Source organism: Mesoplodon mirus (assembly GCF_964341445.2).
Source record: "Mesoplodon mirus genome assembly, chromosome: 8".
NCBI lineage: Eukaryota > Metazoa > Chordata > Mammalia > Artiodactyla > Ziphiidae > Mesoplodon > Mesoplodon mirus.
In genome coordinates this window covers 98,345,563-98,373,450 of record NC_138984.1, presented here as the reverse complement: position 1 = coordinate 98,373,450, position 27,888 = coordinate 98,345,563, and positions in this window count along the sequence as shown.

The following is a 27,888-nucleotide window of genomic DNA, read 5'->3' as shown; positions in this document are numbered from 1 at the left end:
GTCCAGACGTATCAGCTGGGGCTGGGTCTGAGCAATGTTGCTGGCCCCATGATATGACATAAGCCTTCCCTTTAGATAGAACCAACCAGAAGATAATTCATCCTTTTGCCTATGCTTTCTGGTGGCCAGTTTTACTGCTGTGCTGCAATTCCAATCTGTCATCTTAGTCATGACTTTTCTTCTAAATGAAATCTTCCATGGAATCAATACTCATGTAGTTCAGACTCAAAGCATTGTTGTATCTGAAGTGCAATTTGCCACCAAGAAGAAATAATAAAATAAATTTAAAGGACTGTAGCTCAGTTGCGCCTCCTGGAGGGTGTTAAGTGACAGGTGGGTCATTAATCACTCACCTGTTTCTGCAACACCCCTCATGTTCCCCTTTTCTCCCTCCTGATTTTCTAACACCATACACACTCTTCCAAACTCAGAAGCATTCTTCAGTCAGCTCTAACCTAGCACATCTTGTGTCCCTGTCACCTTCTCTTTTCTCCCCAATTCTACTTCACAGTAGGTAAAATAACAGTTTAGGAGGAAAATCTCTCTCTCCTTGGAAGGTGGGAGAAATGAATAAGCTGAACCCCCCCTAAAAGGGAGGGAAAGAGAGGCTGGAGACTTTCATATGGTCGTCACCTTAGTGCTGTGATATATAAGACAGATAGAAGTGCCTGCAGCTATTTTAACTAAAGAAAGCGTGGATACCCCCATCCCAACTTTAACCCCCCTGTCTCTCCAGTGGCCTCACTCCAACTGTACGGATTTTGGGAGACACGTTGTAAGACCCTATCGCTTAGCAGAAACCCCAGCTTAATGAGCACTCCCAGGAATATAGACAATGTGACAACTCAGCATTGCAAATTGATGGAGGAAAGTCTGGACTCTTCAGTTTATGTGTTGGGACAATTGGCTCGTTTATGATAAAAAATAAAATTAGCTCACTTTACACGAAATGTATGTCCTTTGTGGTCTAATAATTTGAATGCAAAAAATAAAAATATGAAAGTTTAAAAGAAAATACATCTTTACTATATCAGGGTAGGAAATAGTTTCTTAGAAAAGACAAAAGAGCAGAAAACACAGAGGAAAATATTGATAAATTTTATATATTGGAATAATAAAATAGTTATGCTCCCTAAAAGCCAAAATAAGCACAATTTTTAAAAAGCTGCTGGATAGAAGGAGCTATTTGCCAAGCAAATTCTGGTAGTCAGAATACATAAAGAACTCCTACAAATCAAGATAAAACCCAACAGTACAACAAAGTACAATACCTGGGAGAAAATATGTGCAGGAGAGAAAACCACCTGGTCCATCAACATTTAATAAATCCTTCACCTCCTTAGAAATCAGGCAAACTCAGTAAAAACAACAAAGGAATCGTATTTCATTCTCATCAGACTGGAAATAAACACCCAAAAATCAAAAAAGCAAGTCTGATAGTTTAAAGTGTTAGTAAGGATGAAGGCCTGTGGGTTCTACTAGTGAAAGTGAAAATTGGTATAACTGCATTAGACAGCCATTCGGCAATGTCTGTAAAAGAGAAGATGCACATTCTTTAGGTCTCTTCAGTTCTACTAATAAATAAATATTCTCCAGATGCTCTTGCACATCAAAGGAGGCATGTCAAAGAGGTTCATTGTAGACTGGTTTGTAATAAAGTAAAAGACAAAACAAAATATAAATGTTTATCGGTAAGAAAATAATTAAGTTATGATGTATTAATACAATTAAATACTATGCAGACTTAAATGTATGATCTAGATCCACAATGAATGAGTCTCAGAAAATAAAACCAAATGAAGGAAGCTTGCTATTGAAAAGCACAGTATGTCATTTTTATAAATTTAAAATACTTAGAAAAAGTATTATATGCTACTTACGAATTCATATAAAAGAGGTACAATTGTAAAAACACTAACTTCATGGTGACTCCCCCAAGGAAGAGGGGAGAGGAAATGTAGGGGATATGATAGGGGTGTGAAGGATATTACAATAATCTAAAGTGTTTTATTTGTCAAACAGAACATGAAGCAAATAGGACAAACATATCAACACTTGTTTGTCATATTACTCACCTTACTTTTTGAAAGTTTGAAATATTTCCTAATAAACACCAGGAAAGAGAGAAGAAAGGAAGCTGGCTGCTGCAGGATGAAGTCCACCTTCTGTGGTGGGCCCTCCAAGTCCCCATGATGTGTCCCAGCCTCCTGCTTCAGCCTCATCTTTGTCCACATCCTCCCTCAGACCACACTTGTGTTTTCAACGTATGAATCCCCTGTAGTTTCACACGCGGTGCTCCTCCCTCACACCTCCATCCTCCTGCTCCTGTGGGGTCCTCAGCATTTTCTCCTCTGGGAGGCTGACCCTCCCATCTGGGCTAGTTGGCTGTTTTCATATCATTCCATACTTAAAATCTTTATTCATTTATCACAACAATTTGTACATATCCACATGTATGTGCTGCTGGATAGATTGAGAACATGCTGAGGGCTGAGCTTATGTCTATACCCAAAATTCAGTCTAAAACCAAGTGGGGCTCGGGGAGTGCTTGTTGAACTAGTTGACTTGACCTCAGGCATGCTCTTGGTCATCTCCTGGTGGGTCACCTGGAGCTGCCATGGAGGCCAGTGCTCCCAGGCCTGCTTTGGGCTGGTGGAGAAGGGCTACAGTCACGTGTTACAGGTGAAGGTGCTGCAAACAATGCTGACCTTGTTTCTTCTCATTTGGGGAATGAAGAAGCATTTTTTAAAAATGAAGAATTTTTTTTTAAATGGCCTTTATTTCTATTTCAGCTTTGGGGGCTTATAAGAGTCTTACCCTTCACCCTCACAAGACTGCTTCTCCCTCGATTCTTTGCTTTCAATGACTGGATTCATTTTCTTCTGCTCTAGTGATGGAGAGCTAAATCATTGCTGTGGGTCTCTACTCTTAAATACCTTCCATAATTACATCATTTAATCGTCTGACACTCCTGTGAAGTATGTAATCCTGTCTCCATTTCACAAATGAATAGACAGAGATTCAGAAAGGCAAAATGACCCCTGCAGCTTGCAGTCATGCAGCAAGGACCAGGTCCAGAAATTCTCCCCAGGATGGTGTAATTCTGTGCTCAGTACACTGCATCTTCCGACCAGCCTGCTCCTCCCCAAAGCTCCCTGCCCCTACTGCTCCTGCCCCTGGGGTCAGTGGCCCTCACTGTCAGTGTGGTCGAGGATTGGATCAGCAGAGCAGACATGCTGATAGCAGAGATGTGTCTGAGCCAGTCTGGAGGAAAGGCAGTTAATGACAAGCAGCCTCGTTGCTCTGGGGCAATTGCACACAATGAACAGATTTGCTAATTTTATAATTCCTACCTTTCTAATAAACGTACAGTTTCACTTCATATGTGGGGTTATTATTCGTTTATATGAGATTGCTCCACTTTGAAACATAAGTAGAAAAGCAGTGGGAGGGGCATCGGAGCTGAGCGATGTCCAGTGTCACATGGGCAAAGGCACAATGTGCTGCTGTTCATAAGGCTTTGTCAGTGAGCTGGCATCTCTGAGGGCAGAATACTCTATGTAGATGAGATCACTAGCAAAATTGCACAGCTAATTAAGGGCAAATTAATGAAACTCTGTAACATTTTATAAGCCTGTACAAACAGCAACTTGTCATACATCATTGGTAAATAATCGCCAGAGAGTTGTTTGGAACGTATTCATTGTCTTAACAATACCAACTGGACAACTTATCCTCCATAGATCAGCTTGTTCACATGTGTTTCCCTCTTTATCTCAGGCTCTGAGAAGTAAATTTCAGGTTGTGATTCCAGACAGGCATCTCACCTCCTGGGTATATCTGGGAAAGAGCTGGAGGAGATGGAGGGAGATGTCCCACTCCCCAGCAAAGGGCAACAAACCATCAAATTGCAAAAATGTTGTAGGTGTTGTTACCACAGAATTCCTTTTCTACTCTTACTTTTCAATACTTACGTTTAAAGTATTGAAAAGGACAGCAAAGGAGAGATGACACCTGTTTAGACAAATGAGTACATCTGGCTGCTTCTAGACAATGCCTTGCAGCCCCATCATACACACCACATGGTGATGACAATATAATAGCCTAGAATGGGCACAATTATATTTAAAATGATTAGCATTCTTGCCATGCACTCTCATTAAGTTGGAATGTGACTAGCCTAAATTTGGAAGTCCTTTTACAAAGGTTCATGAAGCCATAAATTAAGTCTGCTCTTTGTGGAGTTGCTAGTGCAAAAACAAGTGGTGCAATCAGCCCAAAGACCATTGTATGCTAGTTGGGCTGTGCATGGGCCAGTGTAGATGGATGTGCCTGGCTGAAAGCTTATTTGTGTCTTCTAGTGTCACCCTGAGGTCACTGTGGGTAGGTTAGTGTTGTAGTTCTGCTGGATGGGCAAGGGTGCTGGCAGGACATTCATGGTTACTGACTTAGGAGGGAGAAAAGAGAGAAAGGGAGAGATTGAGATAGAGAATAAACATGGAGAAGGCACTTATAAGAACAATGTGGATACCACACAGGACCTGTTCAGTCCTTTCTCTTCCAGGGCCTTGGGGTCTATCTCTCATCTGAGGTCATCAGGAGAGGCAACAAACCGGCTCTTAATGGACGTTGGAGTGGTCTGTGCCATGACAGGTTCTGGGCTAACTCAGAAGCTAATGGTTACAACTATTCCCTGCGGGACCAGTGGTGACAGGAGCCTCCGTGCAGCCAGGTGGGAATCTGGGGAGAGGGAAGCGAAGGAGCTGTGAGAAAGAACACAGCCAGCTCTGCAGAGACTGGATGGAAGCTCAAGTCTTCCTGCACTGCTCACTAGCTGTCCAAATGCTAACAAACATCGGTCTCTCTAAGCTGAGGATTATTGAAAAAGTTGCTGTTATGGACTGAATTGTGTCCCCCCCCCCCACCAAATTCATATGTTGAAGCCTTAATCCCCTGTACTGCAGAATGTGACTGTATTTGGACATAGAGTCTTTAAAGAGGTAATTAAGTTAAAGTGTGGCCATTGATGTGGGCCTAATCCAATGTGATGGTATCCTTATAAGAAAAGGAGATTAGGACACAGATGCGCACAGAGGAAAGAACAGGTAAAGACACAGGGAGAAGGTAGCTGTCTACATGCCAAGGAGAGGCCTTAGGAAGAAACAACCCTGCCAACATCCTGACTTCTAGCCTCTGGAACTGAGAAAGAGAGAGAGACAGAGAGGCAGAGAGAAATAGAGGCAGAGAGAGACACAGAGAGAGAGAGACAGAGGAAGTGAGAGAGAGAGCAAGGGAGAGAAATTTAGTTTAAGGAATTGGCTCATGCAGTTATGGAGGCTTGCAAGTCCCAAATCTGCAGGGTGAGTCAGAAGACTGGAGACCAAGAGAAGAGCCGATGCTGCAGTTCTGGTTGGAAGGCCGTCTGCTGCAGAATCCCTTCTTGCTCAGGGAAAGTCAGTCTTTTGCTATTCAGGCCTTCAACTTATTGGATGAGGCCCACCCACATAATTGGGGGCAATCTGCTTTCCTCAAACTCCACTAATTTAATCTCAACAAAAACCACCCTCATGTTTAAGCAAAATATAGGCCTCCCAAATTCAATTTCTTCTTGGCTGTTTACTAGCTATGACCAGGCCCAGTTAATCTCTCTGAGCCTCCGTTTTCCTACCTGAAAATGGGGATAATGATATGTATGCAGGTTATCATCTGTTTCCTGCTCCCTGCATCCTCCTCCCATCTCTGTCACATGCTCTATGCCATATGTTCTGGAAGGCTGACTTATATGGACTGCTTCACTTGGGCTTCCTTGACTTCTTGTTTCCAAAACAATAACAGAATCGAGGTTGAGAACCCTGCCCTGCAGTGCTCAGAGCTTCCTGCAACATTTCAGTTCTTCACTCCTAATATAAGCAGAAAGCCAAGGATCTTCAGACATCCGACAGAGCCTGTAATATGACAAAGATCAAAACAAACAGAAAACACACTTAGAGGAAACAGAGACAGGGAGAAGGAAAAAAGCCTATTCATTGTATCCTCAGAGAAATAAGGGAAGGCAATGCTGTGAAAAAGCGATAAAGAGGATGTCATAGAAATTTAAGTGAGAAAGTAGACATCCAGAAAGCACAAGTCCAGATGCTAGGGTTTTTGTGAAATGTAAGTATGATGAGCAACTGTGGGGCTGGGCAGGTCCCAGTACTGATTGCTTGTTTACCACTTGGTGGGGGGAAGGGGGCTGCACAAGGTACCTGTTTCTGGACATTCCAGGCACTTCTTATTCTGGGTCTTTAGTAGCAATGTCTCTGGTGATCCATTGGTATATTAACTTCTCATTGGTGTTATAACGAAGCACTACAAACTCAGTGGTTAGAAACAAAACAAATTTATTATCTTACAGTTCTAGAGGGCAGAAGTCTAAAATCAAGGTGTGGGCGGAGCCACATGTTTTTGGAGGCTACAGGGGAGAATCCGTGTCCTTGTCTTTTCCAGCATCCAGAGCTGCCTGCATTCCTTGACTTCTCCTTCTTCTACCTTCAAAGCTAATCCTCCCACCTCTTCTTCTGTCACCACATCTCCTTTTTCTGAACGTAAACCCTTTTGCCTCCCTCTTATAAAGACCCTTGTGACTACATTGGACCCACCTTGATAATCCAGAATAATCTCTCCATCTCAAGATTCTTAATGCAATTGCATGTGTAAAGTAATTGTAATTGTGGTGTGTATGATGGGGCTGTAATTACATCCCTTTTGCCATGTAAGGTAACATATTCCCAGGTTCCAGGGATTAGGGTGTGGACATTTTGGGAGATCTATCATTCTGCCCATCATAGTTGGTATCTGTCTTTATAACTTCTACAGCCCAGCTAGCATTTATTGAATGACTCTTCTGTTCTAGATCTCATTCTTGAATCTGGGGGCACAGAGAAGACACTTCACAGTCTGCAGGAGACATGGTCAAATAAGCAGATAACTCTAATGTCTGCAGAATGACACTTTGTGAAGGACTTTTGCAAGTGGCTAAGAGATGGTGCAGACTGGGTCCTTACCTTCAGGGAGATTACAGTCCAGTGCAGAAGAAAACGTGTGAATGAATGTACCTGGTGTCATTAGGAGTGCCTCCAGCTCCTACCTAGAAGATGGTTTTACTTTTCCAGTGACTGCCTGTTGAAACTCCCTTCCCAATTGGAAGCAGCCACCTCAACAGTTCCCCAAGCCTTCCAGAACTCTCCTGTCACACGTTTTTGATTGATAAAGAGTCTCATTTCTGTTTTTTAAGTTTCAGCAATGTTCCTTTTAAATCATCAGCTTCACAAAAGCTTTCCTTCCCTCCACCCAGTGTAGGCTGGACTTGTGGCTCTGACTCTTGGTGTGGATGGGCTGAGCAGGGGATATGGACTGCTCTTGGGCACCTCCCCATCACCTCATGGAGGGAGAGAGAACAGAGGCAGATGGCTCTGACTTACCTGCCCATGTTCATTGCATAGCAAGGTGTGGATCTTAATGTTTCTCTGTCTGCCTTTGACTAACCATTGGGTCCCTCAGTGTGGGAGCATTTGTTGGTTACTTTGGGGCCAACTGGCTCAGGCTTGGCTTCTTCTTCTTTACCAAAGCCCCTGCAGGAGGCATTCCCCTTACTACAGCTTCTCATCAACAGGATTTCTTTGCCTATCAGACAGGCTTCTAGGGTGGAATTCCTCCCATGGGACTCACCTCATGGAAAAATCAGTCTCCCTTCAGCTCTATCATCTCTCTCCTATCCCCTCACCCACAACCCGGAAGGATCTGGTGCCCATTCTCAGAGGCTCTTCAACTCTGAGTAAAAGGTGATCTCCAGCCTAGGTAGGTGCTGGTGGTTAGGGGTGATGAGGGTCCTTAGAGATTGTCCTAGACCCTTCCTCCCTGGACTCAGCTTAGAGAGTTTCTCCTCCCAAAACGTATATTGCCTCTTGCACAGAAAATGTAAGTCTGAGACATTGGTGCTCCACCCTGAGTGGTGTCAAGTTCAAAGGGCTCAACTTATAAGGCAAAGCAACACAAGCTTTCCTCATCAGCTCCTCTTCAAGGATATTAAGAAGAGTGAAAGCTCAATATCAGCAATATTTTCCATGCTCCCTTTTTCAAATCTCTATTTTTTATACCTTACCCTCTCCAGTATTTTTCACTCACCAAACCCACCTGCATATAAAACATAAAACCATCTCCTTGGTGTCCACAGCCAGGGCACCCTACTTCCTGCCCTCTTTTCCATCTCCTAGTGCTGTGCTGGGAACATTGACCTAGTCTCCCACAGTGTAGATTCCTGTCTGACCACTTCCTGCTGATCATCTCCATTCCACAGGCCTGGGAGACCAAAGTCACACAACAGGTGCTGGAGAGCAAGAGTCCTTTGAAAGGCAGAGGTAGGGGAGGGAAAGAGGAAGGGGAACTTGGACTGGCAATTTCAATATTTACACAGGGGGTTGAGGGAGGGGAAAGTCTGCGCAGCCCACAGTGGTCATTTCATATTGTCATATGTGCGATAATATGCCTGTAGTCTAGAAGGTATATGAGGTAGAGAAACAGGACATAATACTAGCTTTCTCTTAACTAAAAACCAACCTTGCCAAAATATTTCATGAATATTGAATGAACCGGGAAGTGCCTTGAAGTTATATGGGTGCTAGGCTGGGCACATGGTAAGCACCTTGATAGACTGCCAGAATGGTAGAATGTGATGTCTAAAGGGGAGGGGAAATGCCTATGGATAAAGAACAGAGCTGTGCTCAGGTGTCGTGAATGTCCATTTCTTGTGTTGACCACACTCTAGTCATGGATTCTTTGGTTCTACCCAAAGCCTTGCCTGTGGAGCTTGGGCCTAATGTCCCCACAGTCCCTCCTCCCCACCCCCACATCACAGTTCTTTATGTGTGCCAGAGGCTGGGCCTTCCTACGGTCTATTTTTCTCTGCTCTCCATTACATCCCCAAGTTAGAAGACACCTGTGTTGTAAGGCAGCACTGCATAGGATTTGCTCTTAGAGCTATCTAATGAACTGTAAAGGGCTCTATAAATGACGGTGCAGGGTGACTGAGAGCCTGCTCCAAAGGACAGTAAAACAGGTGCTGTAGAAAATCGTGAATCATTGTCCAAGCTTCCTGAAGCCACTGGTTTCCCTGCAGGACACAGCACAACCACACAAGCTGTTTCCCCAGATTACCACTGAGACAGCCTGCTCTTTGTGGAGTGATGCACGCACCCATCAGACTGTCCTCAACTTTGTACTTGCTAAGCAGTGCAGGACCATCTGCAGGTGACATAATACTCCTTACCACCCCAGTGACAAAAGGAGTCACGGAGAATGAATGAACAATTTCTGTGCTGAGCCATCACCGGTACGTCTCCATTTGGGCTGGATTCATAACATTTATAACGGGATGGAGCAGAGAAGATCTACTGCTCTGATAAGAAGGTCAACAGCTGTCAGCCAGCCTTTATGATTTCTTCCTTTGAAAAAAAAAACATGTTTGGAAATGTCTCACTTTCATTTTCTCCTTCTTCATTCATATTAAATGGCTCCTAGCATTGCTGTGTATGCATTGAAGCACCTCAAATTGTCCCCACTCTACTTTTATAGTGCCATAGTAGTATTTTCAATAATGCTAGACAAGATAGCAACCTGGGATTCAGAACTCAAATTGTCAATCTTTCCTTTCCCTCCTAGAAAACTAGACAAGCACATACAAGAGAAGAAGACAATGATGTTGGAAATGGGTATTTAGGGAGAACAATGATAAATTACTACAATGGATTATTTAATAATTTATTAGGAGATTACACCTGCATTAGCAAATTTGAGCCTCACCAACACTTTGTAAAATTGACAAACCATGTATTGATTTTCCTCTTTATAAGGGAGGAAATACCCAAGAGCACGTGGTTATTAAGAGGCAGGCTGGATGGAACTGGGTCCAAGTACAAACCCAGGACTTTTGCTCCCATTTGCTGTGAGAACCTACTTGGGAAAGATACTACTGAGAGGGTTTTATGACAACTGAACATACTTTATACAGAGCTTAACTAAATAAGCATATTCATACTACACAGAGTATCTAAATGGTGTGTGTGTGTGTGTGTGTGTGTGTGCGCGCGTGTGTTATATGGATATTTCAAAAATCAAACTACAGCTTTCTGAACTCTTGACTGACAGACTGTTTTACAATTTTATTTAACTCTTTAATGTGTGCATGTTTGTTTCTCTAATACAGCAGGAAGACAAAACAATTGGTCCAGAGAAAGAAGCTGGAGTTGGCATCCAGCTGAAGTCCAGCTCCTGACATGAAGGCCAGTTGGTCACCCGGCCTGATGTCATTTCCTCTTCTTGTGACCACTAAGTAGACCCATTAAGACAGGGACCTGTGGGGCCCTGCAGTTCTCTGGGGGATTTCATCAAAACAGGCACAGCATGGTGCTGTCCACATAGCAAGTGGTCAATACCTGCTGATGTTAGTTATATTCCAAGATATGAGGACTGAGGTGTTTTCTTTCCTCTAGTTGCTTAAAGAATAATATTGTATAAAGAGTCTTAAATGAAGAGGAGACTATCAAAACTCTGAGAAAAATGTATATCAAAGAGGGTTAGAGTAGTCTCACATTTAGCAGTTTGCCAAGTCTTGCAGTTTTAGTGGAACAAGACACAGTTAAGCAGTGCTGAAAGGCAGGCTTTGTCTTCCTGGCTTCAAGGTTTTACTCTCAGAAAGAAGTCTGGAAAAGACACCACCAACAGCAGCAAGCACATTTGTTCTGATATGATTAAGAGATTGTACTTGTATGGTTATAGCTTGTGTTTCACTTGCAACTTTTTCCCTTAATTAGTGGCTATCCTCACTAAATATTGTTAGAATATCAGAACTGATAGTAATTAATTGACTGCCCAGATACACCAGTATAGCTAAGGGGCACTGTGAGGGGGGAATCCTGATACATGAAGTGCCCAGCCCAGAGGCTGCTCTCCAATCTCCACAGGCAAGGCAGAACCAACCACAACAAACACCCAGCCAGGGAAATCTCTGTCCCTGTGGGTCTCAAATTCCACTCCTCCTCCAAGAGATATCAAGTAGCCTTTCCTGCAGAAATGCTTTTCTCCAGCTGCCCATTGGGTGTCCCAATGGCCCCATTTAAATCAGGCAGACCAAAATAACATCCCAGAGGTTCAGGTCATTAAATTGTCATTGGAACCAGAGCCCACAAAGTAAGCCCAGGAGCTATGTGCTAAACCTAAACATGTGCTAAACTATACGATTTAAATAGAATCCAGTCTTCTACATTACAGTTAAAATGTCTAGGATACAATAGAAAACCACCCACCATAGCAACATTTAGGAAAATCACAACTTGAATGAGAAAAGGCAGTCAAACGATGCCAACAGTAACACATCAGGTGTTAGAATGATCTGACCATGATCTTAAAGCAGCCATAGTAAAAATACTTCAAAAATATTCTCTTGAAGCAAATGAAAATCTCAGTGAAGAAATAGAAGCTATGAAAAAATAATCAAATGGAAATGATCACATTTTAAATATATACAATTTTATTTGTCAATCGTACCTCAATAAAGCCTGGAAAAATAATAGGAGAAATCAACAGAAATTTAGAACAAAACCTCCTCATGGGGCTTAACGGTAGAGTGGAAATGACAGAATATAGAGTCAATGAACTAGGGCACCTATCAACAGAATTACTCAATCTGAATAATTTGTAGTAAACAGACTAAAAAAATAAATAGCCAGAGCCTCAGGAACATGAGGGATAATAATAATAATAATAATGATAATAATAATAATAATAATAATAATAATAATGATAAACCTATCCTTGGTACAAAGGATACAAAGTTCCAGAAAGAGGGGAGAAAGAGTGAAGATAAACAAGTATTCAAAATTATAATGGCTGAAACTTCCTAAATTTAGTGAGACAGAAATCTATGTAATTTGGAGCAAACCCCAAACAGGATAAACTCAAGAAAAACCATGCCAACACATATACCAATTAAACTTCAAAAATTTAAAGACAGATATGGAAGCAACCTAAGCGTCCATAACAGATGAATGGATAGGCAAGATGTGGTATATATATACAATGGAATACCACTCAGCCATAAGAAAGAATAAAATTTTGCCACTTGCAGCAGCATGGATGGACTTGGAGGACATTATGCTAAGTGAAATGTCATACAGAGAAAGACAAATACTGTATGATATCACTTATATGTGGAATCTAAAAAATACAACAAACTAGTGAACATAACAAAGAAGAAACAGACTCACAGTTACAGAGAATGAACTAGTGGTTACCAGTTGAGGGTGAGGGGCAATATAGGGGTAGGAGAGTAGAGATACAAGCTATTGGCTCAAGGATGTATTGTAAAACACGGGAAATGTAGCCAATATTTTAGGATAACTGTAAATGGAAAGTAACCTTTAAAATTGTATAAAAATATTTAAAAATATTAAAAAGTGAAAAAAATGGAAGACAAAGGAAAATCTTAAAAGCAGCTAGAGAGAAATTATACATCGCCATTAGAGCAACACAAATTTGAATAAAAGTGCGTACCTAATTAGGACACATGGAGACTAGAATAAAGATGTTACAATGTTTTAAAGTAAAAATTTATTTTCACATAAAAATTTGTACGTGAACGTTAATAGCAGCTGTATTCATAATAGCAAGAATTGGATAGAAGCTAGACATCCTTCAACAGGTAGAATAGTTAAGCAAACTCAAACTGTGGTACTCAAAAAAAGAAGAAGATGGAGAAGGAGGAAGAGGAGGAGGAGAATTAACGGGGAGAAGGAGAAGTGGATGGGGAAGGGGAAGGGCTATTGACACTTGGATGCATCTCAAAGGAAACATGCTATTTCAAAAAGAAAAAAAAAGTCAACCCCAAAAGGTTATGTGTTGCCTGATTCCATTTATATAACGCCTTAAAATGACTTAATTTTAGAAATAGAGAAGAGATTAGGGGTTGCCAGGGGCTAGGGATGGATTGGCAGAGGGAAGTGGCTGTGATTATGAAAGGGAAACACAAGGTATTCTGTGGTCATGAAACCGTCCTGTATCTTGACTGAGGTGATGGATACACAAACCTATGGATGTGTTAAATTTGTATGGAACTAAAACACAACACAGCGCGCACACACACATACACACACACACACAAATAGTAAAAATACACAGGGAGAATCTGAATTGGAGGATTGTATCCATGTAGTTATCCAGGTTGTTATTCTGTAGTATGGTTTTGCAAAATGTTACCATTAGGGGAAACTGGGTAAAGAGCACATGAGATCTGATCTCTCTGCATTATTTCTTAATTAATATTATTTCTAATACATGTGGATTTATAATTATCTCAATATACTTGTCAATTAAATAAAAGTAAATCCACAGATACTCTGGACAAGAAATAAACATTTCCAGCACCTCAGCCTCCCTCCCCACAGTCCATTCTGATCTTAACCTCCTTCCTTTTTCCAGGTAACAGCTATCCTGATTTTTAACAAGGTGTTTAAAATTTTTAACAAGATTTTAACAATTTAAACAAGGATTTTTTTTTTTTTTAAAGAAGATGTTGGGGGTAGGAGTTTTTATTAATTAATTTATTTATTTTTGCTGTGTTGCGTCTTCGTTTCTGTGCGAGGGCTTTCTCTAGTTGTGGCAAGCGGGGGCCACTCTTCATCGCGGTGCACGGGCCTCTCACTATCGCGGCCTCTTGTTGCGGAGCACAGGCTCAGTAGTCGTGGCTCACGGGCCTAGTTGCTCCGCGGCATGTGGGATCCTCCCAGACCAGGGCTCGAACCCGTGTCCCCTGCATTAGCAGGCAGATTCTCAACCACTGTGCCACCAGGGAAGCCCCTAAACAAGGATTTTTAACTAACAATCAGGTACTACTTGTCTCTGCCTTCTTTCTTTCAACTTTATGTTAACGAGGTATTATTCATGTTTATAACATTTAATTGTTTATCCATTTGGATAGTTTAGATACTTGGATAGTTTCCAGTTTGGAGCTCTTAGGAATAATGCTGTTATGATCACATTTGATGTACCTTTCAGTACGCATGTGCATCTCAGTGAGTTCATACCTGGGAATCAGATTGCTAAGTGATAGAGTATGTTCAACTTTAATAGGTTCTTCCAAACAGTTACCCCAAGTTGTACAGATTTACATCCCGATAGGTTTGTTTAGAGTTCTGGTTGCTCCATATACTTGATAATGCTTGATGTCAGTCTTTTTTTTTAAATTGTTTTATTTAACATCTTTATTGGAGTATAATTGTTTTACAGTGTTGTGTTAGTTTCTGCTGTATAACAAAGTGAATCAGCTATATGTATACATATATCCCCATATCCCCTTCCTCTAAAAAAAAGGAAAAAAAAATGGTTCTGATGAACCTAGGGACAGGACAGGAATAAAGACGCAGACATAGAGAATGGACTTGAGGACATGGGGAGGGGGAAGGGTAAGCTGGGACAAAGTGAGAGAGTGGCATGGACATATATACACTACCAAATGTAAAATAGATAGCTAGTGGGAAGCAGCTGCATAGCACAGGGAGATCATCTCTGTGCTTTGTGACCACCTAGAGGGGTGGGATAGGGAGGATGGGAGGGAGACGCAAGATGTCAGTCTTTTTAAACTTCAGCTTTTCTAATTCCTGTGTATTGGTATCTCAATATGGTTTTAATTTGCTTTTCTTGAGAATAAATAACATTGAGCAATTTTCATTTGCATTATAACTTTTTAGTGTTTTCTTTAGAGAAATGTCTCTTTATTGACCATTTGTGTAGGTTTACTTGTCAAAGTTTACAAATTCTTTACATATTCTGTATATAGACTGTTTATAGTTATATGTGTCGCAAATAATTTCTCCCATCTTGTGACGAGTTTTTACTATCTCTTAGTGGTTTCTTTTAATGACTCAAATTTCTTAGTCTTAATGAAATCCAGTTTTATCAGTCTTTTCCATTACACTTAATAAGATTATTAAGATTATTCTTAATCTTGTTTAGAAACTCTTTGCTTACACCAAGGTCATGAAGCTATTTGCCTTTAATATATTCTAAAAATATTATTATTATTATTATTTACATTTAGATGTAAGTATATTGTGTGAGGTAGGAGTATTGTTATCCAGTTTACCCATCACTATTTACTGAATAAAACCTATTGTTTTCCCAGTGTTCTTTGTTGCCAACTTTGTCATGCATCAGTTTTTCATGTGTCAGTCTGTCCTTGACTCTTTATTCTGTTTCATTGGTCTGTTAAACTATCTATAACATATTTATTGTAGCTTTTCTGTAAGCCTGGCTATCTGGTAGTTTTTATCTTCCATTTTCTTTTTTCTTTTTTCAAGAGTGTCTCAGCTAGACTTGTCATTTTAAGGTAACATATAAATTTTTAGAATCAACTTGTTTTCCAGGTACTGCAAGTATATTGATTAAGATGTCTTCAGATCTATATTTGAGGAGAATTAATATTTGTACAATACAAAATCTTCCAGTCCATGTGTGGAGATTCATTTATTTGGTCATTTGTGTTCACTTTGTTGATATGTTAACTTGGCTAGGCTGCAGTCCTCAGCTATTCAAACACTAATCTAGGCGTTGTTGTGAAAGAATTTTGCAGATGTAACTAAAGCCCTAAACAGTTGACAGTCAGGGAGATTATCCTGGATAATCTGGATGCGGTTTATTGACTCTATTGGAAGCCTTTAAAAGCAGGGCTGAAATTTCCCCAGGAGGGAGGAGAAATTTCAACTGGATGATAGCTTCAGCCCTGCCCATGAACTTCCTTTCCTGATTGTCTTTCCTACAGATTTTGGACTTGTTTAGTCACTATTGCATAAACCAATTTCTTATAATATATCAAATATATATTCAGTTCTATTTCTTTAGTCAAATACAGACTGATAAAACCTTTTAAAATTTCAGTGAAAGTTTCCTAATTTTCAATATATAGATCTTGTACATATTTTGCTGTATTTATGTATTTTAGTACTAGTTTTATGGCACCATTCTAAAATTACAGTACATACATTTTGTACTATAATTCTTCTGGTATAGAGAATTACATTTGATTTTGCATCCAGTTATTCTGCTAAATTAACTTGTAAATTATATTAATTTATCTGTAGGTTACTTTGTCATGTCACCTGAAGATAATGACTGCTTGTCATCTCTTTTCAAATTCTTAAAATTTTACTTCTTTTCCTGTCTTAAGTTTACTAACTAGAATGCCCCATATAAGGTTGAATAGCAAGAATCCCTGACTTTTATCCCTGATATCAGTGGGGAACTTTCAACCCTTCACAAATGAGTATTATATCTGTGTAGAGTTTCTGTAGAAACTCTTTATCAGATTAATTATGTTCACTTCTATTCTTTGTGAAGACTTTTTTAAAATCATAAATGATGAATTTTATCAAATCTATTGACATATTGACATATTTCCTTTAGTTTGTTAATGTAGTTCATTATAATGATTTTTGAATGTTGAACCAAATATGAAGATTTTTTTTTTTTTTTGCATTCCTGGAATAAAATTATTTGGTTGGCCAAGAAGCTCGTTCACGTTTTTCTGTAAGATGGCATGGAAACCCCGAACGATCTTTGTGGCCAATCCAATACCTTTATATAATAGTTATAATAGTTCTTTTTATATTTCATTGAATTTGGTCCACAAATATATTGTTTAGGACTTTTGCATTTGTGTTCATGAGACATATTAGCTTGTTATTTTCTTCTTTTGTAATGTTCTTGACAGGTTTTAGCATCCAGAGTATTTTTCTTTCAAAAAATTAGTTGGGAAGAAGTCTTTCTTTTTCAGTTCTCTGAGAGAGTTTGTATAAGACTGAGACTTGCTTTATGGCTCAATATATGGTTAATTTTGATAAATACTCTGTGTACATTTGAATGGAACTCTATGTTCAGTATTCTATGTTTATGAATCAAATCAAGTTTAGTAATATTGTTGAAATTTTCTGTATACTGGTTGATATTTTAATCAATTTGTTTTATCCATTACTGAGAAAGCTTTCAATATACTTATATATTTTTCTATTTCTACTTTTAGGTCTGTCAGTTTTAGCTTCACATATTTGAAGCTATGCTATTACGTGCATACTGAGGTGCATTTGTTATATCTTCCTGGTGAATTAAAACATCTTTTTATTCTTTTTGTCTCTAGTAATGCTTCCTGCCTTAAAGTCTACTTTGCCTTATATTAATATAGGCATATCAACTCTCTCTTGATTTGTGTTTGCATAGTATTTTGCAGCCTTTTCTTTCAATCATTTTGCATTCTTACTATTCAACTTGAGTCTCCTACAAGCAGCATATTTTTATTATTTTTAATCCACACTGATGCTCTTTGCCTTTTACTTAGAAAGTTTAGTTCATTAACATTTAGAGTAATTGTTGATATATTTTCTTTCTATTTGTTCCTCTACTTCTCCTTTCTCATCTCTGTTCTTTTTTTCTCTCTTTTTGTCTTATTTTAAATTTATTTTTACTGTAACACTTTCATCATATTTTCTTGTTAGTTATATGTTCCTAATTATTACATTAGCAATTGCCATAGAGACTACAAGATTACTTACAGACTTATTAAAGTTTAATAAAATTAGTCTTTTTCACTTTGTGGATGGTACAAAGGTTTTGGAGTACTCAACCTCCTGCCTAATTCCTATTACATAGCTCTTCAGTGTTTACATTTTCTGTAATGTAGTTACACACCTCAGATTTTTGGTGTTGTGGTTGTTTGTATTAATTAGTCAATAATCACTTAGATTTATCTTTTGTGTTGTTCTTCATTCTCTCCTGCATCTGAGGGCGGTCAATTGCATGAGGCTTATGATTCTTAATGACCCCTCTCTATTGACTTTGGCCTTGGGCAGTGGGATATAAACAGATGTGATTATACCATGTCTGGGCAGAAGCTTTATGCATGATTGTGTGGATCAGCTCCACATTTCACTGTTCACTTCTTCCATAAGAATCCATCACGTTCCTGCTAAGGAGTGTTCTTTCCTGTCCCATCACTGCTGATGAATAATAAATTTGGTTGTGTGAGGTATTAACTTTGTTATGCAGAAAAGATAGTTAGTAAACTGAGCTTCCATTTAAGGACATTTTCCTTCTACCTACAGAACACCTTTAGTGCAGGTATGCTGGGAAATTTGAAAACTTTTTCATTTCACATTCACTTCTTTTGCATTCTTTATTGAAGTATAACATAAATACTAATAAGTACACAGATTGATGAATTTTCACAAGGGTAAATACTCCTTTGTAACCAGGACCCAGGTCCAGAAGCATAACAATATCAGCATCACAGAAACACCCTCCTGACGCCTCCTCCTCGGTGGTGGTAGAACTTTCCAAATTAATGGCTACCCTGATTTTAAATACCATACATTCATCTTGCCTATTTTTGGACTTTATATAAAGGGACTCTTACAGTGTGTATCTTTTATCTGATTTATTTTGCTCATGAATCTGTAATATATAATTATATCAAGTTTTACATCTTTAATATATTAGGCTATTTCTCTCTTTCTTTGTACCTCTTCATCCTTGCTAGGACTATGTCACTTTTTAAAATACTTGATTGTTTTGTTACTTTTTCTTTCATGCATATGCTTTGTGATTACTGTTCTTCTTCTGCATGTCAGGTACTATGTAGCCAACGTGAATGCAGACATAACCAGCACGCTGTCTTGGCTCTAGTAGGCTCACAGTCTAAGGGGCCCGCAGGTAAATAAGTAGTATGATAACTGTCACAATTGAGATAACTATAAGATACTGATTATTATGTAATAAGTGGATAAAGGAAGGACAAAATGAACTGTTTGCTATGTCCATGGCAGCCCAATTCAACTATTAATTATATCATTATGAGCACTTATGTACTAGGTACCTGGCACTAGTCTAAGATATAGCAAAAGTTATGACTTCTAACTTTGCAGTGAGCTTAGCACACACCCTACACAAATAAAACAATAAGTGAATGATGTCAATCAGTGATGCCTGCTGTAAGTGGAGTGCAGCAGAGTGCAGTGAATGAGAGGCACTTGGCGGGAAGTGTTGAGGCTCTGAGGTGGTAAAAGTGTAGCTCAGTCAAGGACTGAGTGTGGCTGTGTCCTCATGACCAAGGTAGTGGTGAGTGGCATGGCATGAGACCGATGAAGCTAATGAGACCCACATGGAAAGCTTTAAAGTTCAAAACGGGGAGTTTGATTTTCATTCTGGGTTTAAAGAAAGCCAGTGCACTCCTTGAAGCTGAAGGTATAGAATGAAAGAAGGAGGATGCTCAATGTGCTCAAAGAAAGAATAGAAGTGATAACCCAGGGGACAATAAGTCCCTAGCCTTCCTGCAATTTCAGGTACAAGAAATGGTGGCGATAAGTCTGAAGAGACAGATCGTGAAGGGCCTTGAATGCCAGGCTCAGAGTCTGAGACTTTACCCAAAAGGGCAACAAAATTTACTGAAGGATGAAATGTGAGAAAGGGACATGAGCAAAGAGAAGCTTTGGACATTGATCTGAGGGTGTGTGAAGCATGGCTTAAAGTAAGGAGGACACATATTACCCCTTAGACCTGATAAGGCTCGTGCTTAGCAAACTTGTATATTTGATAAGACACCTTAGGAAGGAAATTAGAGAAAACATGACATTTTTGCCTTCAGACTTCCTGTTTGCAGACCCACTGTCTGTGAAGACTGACAAATGTGGACCACATCCCGAAGGGGAGGGCTGTGAACAAGGACACGGGAGCGGGAACATGGCCTTAGTTCCTCCTCCTGTTCTCTGAGGCATGGTTCTTGATCATTCTTGTCCCTCTAAGAGAAGGCAGTCCATGACTGATCTTTCTGTGCTGTTTATGGAAGAGGCTGAGTGAGGGTGGGGAGTGGACCGCATTGATGGCTGGAAAGCCTGAGTGAGGAGGAGTTGGAATTATACACAGTAGGGAGCCACTGGTGGCTTTTGAGAAGGGGAGGGTGTGGAAGAATGGATATCTAGGAAAATTTGCCTGGCAGTGGTAGGCAACATAGCTATAGAAGCATCATTTTGATAATGAAGCCAGTAAGAAGCAGTAGGATTTTAAAAAACTCATTACTTATAAATGTTGGTCTTCATTCAAAAGGGATTATATAGGTATCTGAATATTTATGTTTCTAAAAATGGAGAAAGCATAGTTCTCAGAGGGACATAATGATATTTTTGAGTTTTAGCCAGAAAGATATTATATGAATTGAAATTGTTTCTGTATATATTATCACATTTTATTCCCATCACCCTTAAGAAGAAAGTGCAGGCAATAGTCTCGTCTTCAGAGAAGGAAAATAAGCCAGCATTTAAGCCCTTTCCAATAGTTGAGGATGGCCACAGAGGTTAGAGGACAAAGCCTGGAATCTTTTTAATCAGGTCACTGGGGCTAATTCTACAAGTGGGGCTAATTCAAGTCCATAGGAAGGCCTTGACTCTAAGTTTCAGCCCTGTTTGTCCAATAGAACTTTAGGCCATAATGCCAATGTTCTGTACCTCAGCTGTCAAACACGGTATCTACTGGCCACATCTGGCTTTTGTAGACTTGAAACATGGCTGATGTGCCTAAGAAATCTTTTTTTTATTTAATCTTAGGTAACTTAAACTTACATTCACACACCTACATGTGACCAGTGACTCCAGCCGGAGCTCACTGCTCCTCCCTGGACTGTCTCCTGGGCTTTTACTCATCCATCTGTCAAATCTTGGGTTGCTTTTTCATGCTTATGGACCAGAAAACCAGCTTTTTACTGGGGAGAAGGGGGAGGCATCAGGATACTGGTTCAGAGTCTTTCAAGGTGCATTTGACATGATAAAAGGTCTCTGTAGTCACATGGGGCTGAGCAGATCCGAGTTAAACAAGGGTAAATGAGGTCTTTACTGAAGGACATTTTTGAGCCTTTTCAATGCTAACGCCCCCTTTAAAACCAAAAGAAAAGAGATTCAGTAACTATAGGCACATTTTCACAGGACAGATAGAGTACCAGGGAGTATATTTTAGAAAACTGACTTTGGAGAAAGAAAACGTGTCTGAGCCACTTACTGGCTATGTGACCTTGAACTACTTCTTTATGTTGCTTATCTTCAGTTCCCTTATTCACAAAATGCTAAAAATATCTCCTAACTCAGAGGGTTGCTGTGAGTATGTGCTTACTTAGAGGCGATTAAGACATGGTCCCCCGCTTCAGTGAGCCCAGATCTAGCTGTTAATCATGGACGTGAACTATACAAAGATGTGAAATTCTAACAGAAATGACACAAAACCTGCTGATGGACAAAAGGTTTTAAAATCTCTCCTTTCACCTTCATTCTCTGACTTACCCAGAGATATGCAGTTTCCTGGGTGGGTTTGCATTTATAAAGTGTTGTTTCCTTGAGCAGTCTGCATTGTCCTCCCCTACATTTGTAGCCTGCTTGATATGGGTTTAAATATTCCTTGTCTGGCTTGTACCATTGAATTTTAATGTTTGGATGTTGGGTAATGCAGGAACAGCTGTTGACAAAGGAAGGACACACAGTTTGGCAGCCCCATACTACCAATCACTGACAGAAAGTGGTCTTGTGTTTTGAAATTTGACTCACTGAAGTCAAATTCATTGGCCAATGAATGGAAGCCTGGAAGGTAGAATATTAAGTCAAGGAGGATTATTTCTGAGTCTTAAGATCTGATGGAATTTGCCTTGCTAGGTTTTGGACTGTGAGACATAAATGTCTGTTATTTATGCTACTCAGCCTATGATATTTTGTTATAGGGGTCCCAGGTGACTAAGATGACCACCTTAGAGAATGTCTTTTTTTGTTGTTGTTTGCTGTGATTGTGTCTGATGATCCTCTACATAGTCAAGTAAAGACTATGCATGTCCTGGCATAGAGTAATTGTCCAATAAGTGTTGATGGAACTGCACTGTGGGACAAGCCTGGGCATTCCACACAGCGCGACACATACTTTTTACCGCTTCTGGACTCATATCGTGGCAGAGAAACTACGTAATTGGGAAACACTTGTTTTTGAGAGAAAGGGCAGAAAGTAAAGCCAAATGGATTGGTTTTACCTGAAAAAGACCCTTCCCCCATGAAAGGTGGGAAGGGGGTATGGGAGAACAAACATGGAGATGAAGGCTCTGCATGAGAAAACAGGTCTGTGTCTACAGGGGGCGGCCAAGGGGAATGAACTAGATCCTTGAGGTGTGGGGTCCACCAGAGCCCGTTCTCAGGACAGGGCTGCTTCTCTGATGGGTCAGGGCTGGGACCTGCCAGTTGCTCTTCATTCTTTCACCTGCTGCCCCAGCCTGTGAAGTTATTTCCCACATTTATTTTGCTTTTCTTTCACTCTGAAAGAAACCCTGTTACTTTGGGGCGGCAATCTGGAGAATTGCTGGCCAAGCTGTTCTCTGATAGCAGAGATAGTGGGCGTGGAGCGTGGACTGTCAGCAAAGTAGGATTTCCCAGGACAACCCTGGAGAGAGAGAGAGACAGAGACAGAGAGAGAGAACGAAGCTGGCAGATGAAGTGAGGGTACATGAGTCCCTGTGAGGAAGGTGAATGCTCTTTGGGGTACACAGTGTCCTTGGGCAGCTCTGGGGAATAAGCCAACAGAGCAGAGGGCTTCCCGGCCCCCGCGGCTCAGCAAAACATGCTGAAGAGGACACGCTAGGCTTCACTGCCCCACACAAAGGAGAAGTGGAGTGTTTGCATCTGCCCATATCCCAGAAACAAAATGCAAGGGTGACTGTCAGCACCCCAGGTAATCAAGGTGGTTGCAGCCAGACTCCCTATCCCCCCACTGAGCCAGAATAGAAGAGGAAGGAAAGAAACTGCAAAGGAAGTGCTGCTACTTTGGGGCAAGAGCTTCTGAAACCTGTCCTGGGACGTGCAGAAGAGAGGACCTTGTCCTGACAGGTCTTGTGATCCTCCAGCAAGCAGCCCAGAAAACCATGCTACTATATGGAACATTCCTTGGATTTTAGCAACAGTCAGGTTGCCATCGTTTTTCCAAAGTTCCCAAGAGGTGCGGTGGGTTCTATCTCCCATCATGGTGTCACCTGAGGTGTCTCAGGAGTGCAGCCAGATCAATTATTGCCATTGCAACTAGGCAAGATTTATAATAATGACTTAGGTCAAGTTTAATAATACTTACAAAACATCATGGCTCCGAGACTTTGCCAGGAAATCTTGATAAAGAAAACTGGACATGTACAAAGGAAGGTTGTGTGGTAATGGAAAGGGTCTGTCTATGTTGGGTTCAAATTCAAATTCAAATTAATTGTTGAATGAAAAAGGAGGTCTTCTTGAAGATGTTCAACCCCAAAAGCCTCGACCTCCTCATCTGTAAAATGGGGTGAGGCTGTGCCTGCCCCACAGCTTTTTGGACAAATTTTGTACATATCTAGTGTGAGGATACTCCTTTGTTTACACAATATTGGTTCACACATTGAACTTGGAAGGTAACCCACTTATCTTGGGCAATAACATACAGCTGCATAAAATTATAAACACTTTCAAATAGGATTTGGAATTCATCTTGTTTAATGAAGTGAAAAAAATCATTAAAGAAAGGGATTTTAGGCAAAAGCCAGGATTAGTGGGATCTCTGGTCCTTCTTACATACAACAGATTACTACAGCTCTTTGTGAAGTATTTTCTAAGCATCATTTCCAATCAAACACTCAAACTAGCAGTTGCTAGGTTCAGAATCATTACACCATTAAAGAAAGAGGGGTCACCACTTTCGTTCAAGTCAGGAAGTACATTTGTGGTATATCAAGTACTAAACATAACCCTTTCCCACACACCCAAAGAAACTGAATGGACAAACAGGGAAGAGTCCACAATGTAGAAGGGGCTGTGTCAGTAGCAAGTCCCTGGTTTGGAGTCAGAAAGCTCCACGATCCAATACTGGCTTCACCAGCTGTGTGACTTCAGGAAGGTTCCTCCATATCTCTGATCTTTCTGCACCATCAGTTGTAAAATGAGGATGATAATGGCTCACACGGCTGTTGTGTTACATAATATAATGGTTTTAAAAATGGTTAATTTTTATAACTAACAAATATATTGGCATAATGCCTGGCATCTAATAAGCACGCAAACATGATCTCACTTCACTTGTATATTAGTGACCTTATTTTAAAAATGTTTGTGTGCCAATTTTAGGACCCAATGGCGGAGAAGAGCTGTCATCCCATGTGCACATCCCTGGGCACACTTGCCTTTGTATTCACAGTTTCACTTGCCGATGGAAGCTCAGCTCATGGTGCCCTCTGACCCTGACTGCTTTCTCAGCCATCTGCCTATGTGAATGGGGGTATTTCCTATTACCTACTACATTTTCTTTGCTCAGGCCCGCAAAGCTGAGTAATAAATAATAGGATATTGATGGTTATGGTTGCTGACAGATGCAGGAGATAGGATAACCCATGTATGCCTGATACTAAAACTACTGAATTTCTGTCTTATGAATGTCTCTCAACCTTTGTATTCCTCCCTCTTTCATTCTAGAAAGGGAGTTCCGTGAAATAATAGGTTATAATCACAAATGCCAGTTCTGACTTATTCATTTTTGGTTTTCTTAAGGGCAGTCTATTATTTCTTTAGAATAGTGGCAATAACACTGATAACAATGATAATAATAATAGAACTTTGTAGACATTTGACATATTTATACTGTACAATACCCTCAATGGTCACTATTTATTATTCCCATTTTACAGATGAAGAAACTAAGGCTCAAAGATGTTAAGCAAGTAACTTCAGGCTATTCAGCAGGTAAAAGGCAGAATTTAAATTCAAACCTAGGTCAGTTTAGTGCCAAAGCCCTGTGAACTTTCTCCTGTACATGGATCTCCTCTTTGGTTTGGTATTTCCAATCTTTTTTTTTTTTTTTTTTTTTTTTTTTTTGTGGTTCGCGGGCCTCTCACTGTTGTGGCCTCTCCCGTTGCGGAGCACAGGCTCCGGACGCGCAGGCTCAGCGGCCATGGCTCACGGGCCCAGCCGCTCCGCGGCACGTGGGATCTTCCCAGACCAGGGCACGAACCCGTGTCCCCTGTATCGGCAGGCGGACTCTCAACCACTGCGCCACCGGGGAAGCCCGGTATTTCCATTTTCTTGCACAGGGTCTGATTCTAAGTATCTGTTAAATGAATAAACAGATGAATGGCTGAATGAATAATGGATGGTTGGAGTGGTTTACTTCAAACTCCTTTTGTAACCATGATTCATTGAGAGACATTTTTTTTTGTGGCCAAATTAACACATTTTTCTCTTGCTTGGTCATGTATCCCCTTGGGACAAATGACGCTGATGAACTAACCTACTTTTTATGCTTCCCAGCAGCTATTGCTAGGTGGGGAATTAGCTGTGTGCATCTGCACTTAGAATACTTTCTAGTTGGAGAGACTGAGCCTGGGCAGGAGGGAGAAGAAACGGGCTTCTGCATTGCTTTCCTCTCCTGCAATGTTTGCAGGAATCTGGAGATTAACAGAACGTGAGGGAACTTGCGTGGAGAAATTCACTGGCAGGCGTGATAACAGGAAGAAGCCCCTGTCCCCAATAACAGCATGGAGCATGCTGGAGGGTTTCTGCCCTTACAGAACTTCCCTGACTCAGGGACCTGGGCAGGTGGTCTTCTCAGGCTGCTGTTTATTGAAAACAGGAAAGCAGGGCAGACTCAAGTACAGACGCAGTTACCACTGTGAGGGTCTCCTACCTCGAGAGAGAGAATAGAAAGTCTAGATGTGAGTGCCTGGAAGGTGCACGAAGCCAGGGCTTCATAAACAGCAGCTGTTTTAATGGATCTTCCCATTAGACGTTAACTCAGCCTGGCCGCTTCCTCCACCACTACAATGCTCTTCACTACCACAGCCCCAGTTTCCCACCCCCAGCAACTTGCTCAAGGTCACAATATTCAGATATCCAGCTGGTGCTGGAACTCAAGGCATCCACTCTGTCATCTGTGCTTTCTAACCCTGACCCAGGGCTGCTCTGTGACCAGTGCTTTCCTGAGCACTTTACACAGGTAATCTCAATTCATAGCCATGACTGCCCTATTTTTACAACAATTTTATGTACCAAAAAACTCAGACTCAGGTAAAAACACACCCAGGTCACATCGTTGGCAAATTGTGCCTTGAGTTATGTGCCCATGTGTGGCTGAAACTTTAAACTTTAGTCACCATTTGTGATGCTCGTTTCCTGTTGTGCCATCTTGTTGTTAGGTGACAAGGTCTTTGCACTTACCTGGCTAAGCTCTGGGTCACCAGCTGCTGGCACCCTCAGGTCCAAGACATCTCAGCAGGGAGTGTCCTCTGCAGGGACTTTCTGTCTATTTTGGAAGCCTGTCCTGTTAGGTCCTCCTGGTTTTCTGCCGGGGCTTCAGAAAGATCATTGCAGGGCCTCTGTCTGCCAAGAGCCTGAGAAATTCCTGGGCGCTTTTTGAGCCCCCTTTAATTAAGAGACAACACCAGAAGCTGCTAGAGCAATGGACATCTATCTTTGACTAAAAGGTCACCAGCTGAGGGACAAGGGGATGAATCAAAACATTTAGGGTCAACCTTTCACACTGAAAGTCATCCATAGCCAGTGGGTGATTTCATTTTGAGGAGCATGTGCTGTTTTGTACAGACAGAGACATGCAGCTTTTCTTATTCTTGTTTTGACACTGAATCACAAACAAAACCTTGTCTTTTCCCCTTTGTCTGCATGCACACTATTTAACAAAGGATGGAGCGCAAGGGAAGGGTTCTCACTAATGCCTTGTTCATTAATTTAAAACAGGTTTGTAATCATAAGTTCATTCTCTAAGTCTGAGTCTGTTTCTGTTTTGTAAATAAGTTCATTGTATCATTTTATTTTTAGATTTCCCAGATAAACTGTATCATAAGATATTTCTATTTCTCTGTCAGACTTACTTCAAGGACCTACTGTATAGCACAGGAAACTCTGCTCAATATTCTGTAACAACCTAATTGGGAAAATAATGTGAAAAAGAATAGATACATGTATATGTATAACAGCATCACTTTGTTGTATGCCTGAAATTAACACTGTTAATCAACTATACTCCCAAATAAAATTAAAAGTTTAAAAAAAGATTAAGAAAAACAGGTTTCTCTCAGATTCTTCATTCATTCATTCAGTCATTGATGAAATGTTAACCTACCATCTGCTAAGTAATTGATAGTGAACTGAGGTTATGGTTATAATCATCATACAAAAAAGAAATGATTCTTGTTCTTGTAGAATCAGCCTGGTTGAGAGATAGCCAGTAATTAAAGAACACACTTGAGTGTAAAATTTAAAAAGTCCTAGCCAGGTGTTTGGCCTAGTCAGGTGGGTCAAGAGAAGCTTTGTTGAGAACATGTCTCTTCAGCTGATATCTGACTTAATTAAGTGAAGAGAGGAAGGAAACACTCCAGATATAGGAAGCATCATGTGCACAGACCCTGTGGCAGGTAGGAGTACGCTGATTAGGAGAGACCTAAAGATGGTGAGTGGGTGAGGCAGAGAGGCCCCCAGGAGGCTGAGGAAATGGGGGAGGAGTAATGGACCAGACAGAATTTGGGCACCATATTCAAAGGGTTGCTTTGTCTGATTTGTTTCTTATTTTTATCCATTAAAGGGTTTTTAACAAATCATTGGCATTATCACATGTGTTTGTTTGCTTATTTTAAATATTATTCTGGCTATGGTCCAAAGAACTGATTACAAAGAGTCAGAGAGGATTTGAGGAAACCAGTTTAAAAACAGTTGCAGCCGTCCAGGGAAAAAGGAAGGTGGCTTGGACCAGGTGGTGATGGTCTTGACGGTGAAGGAA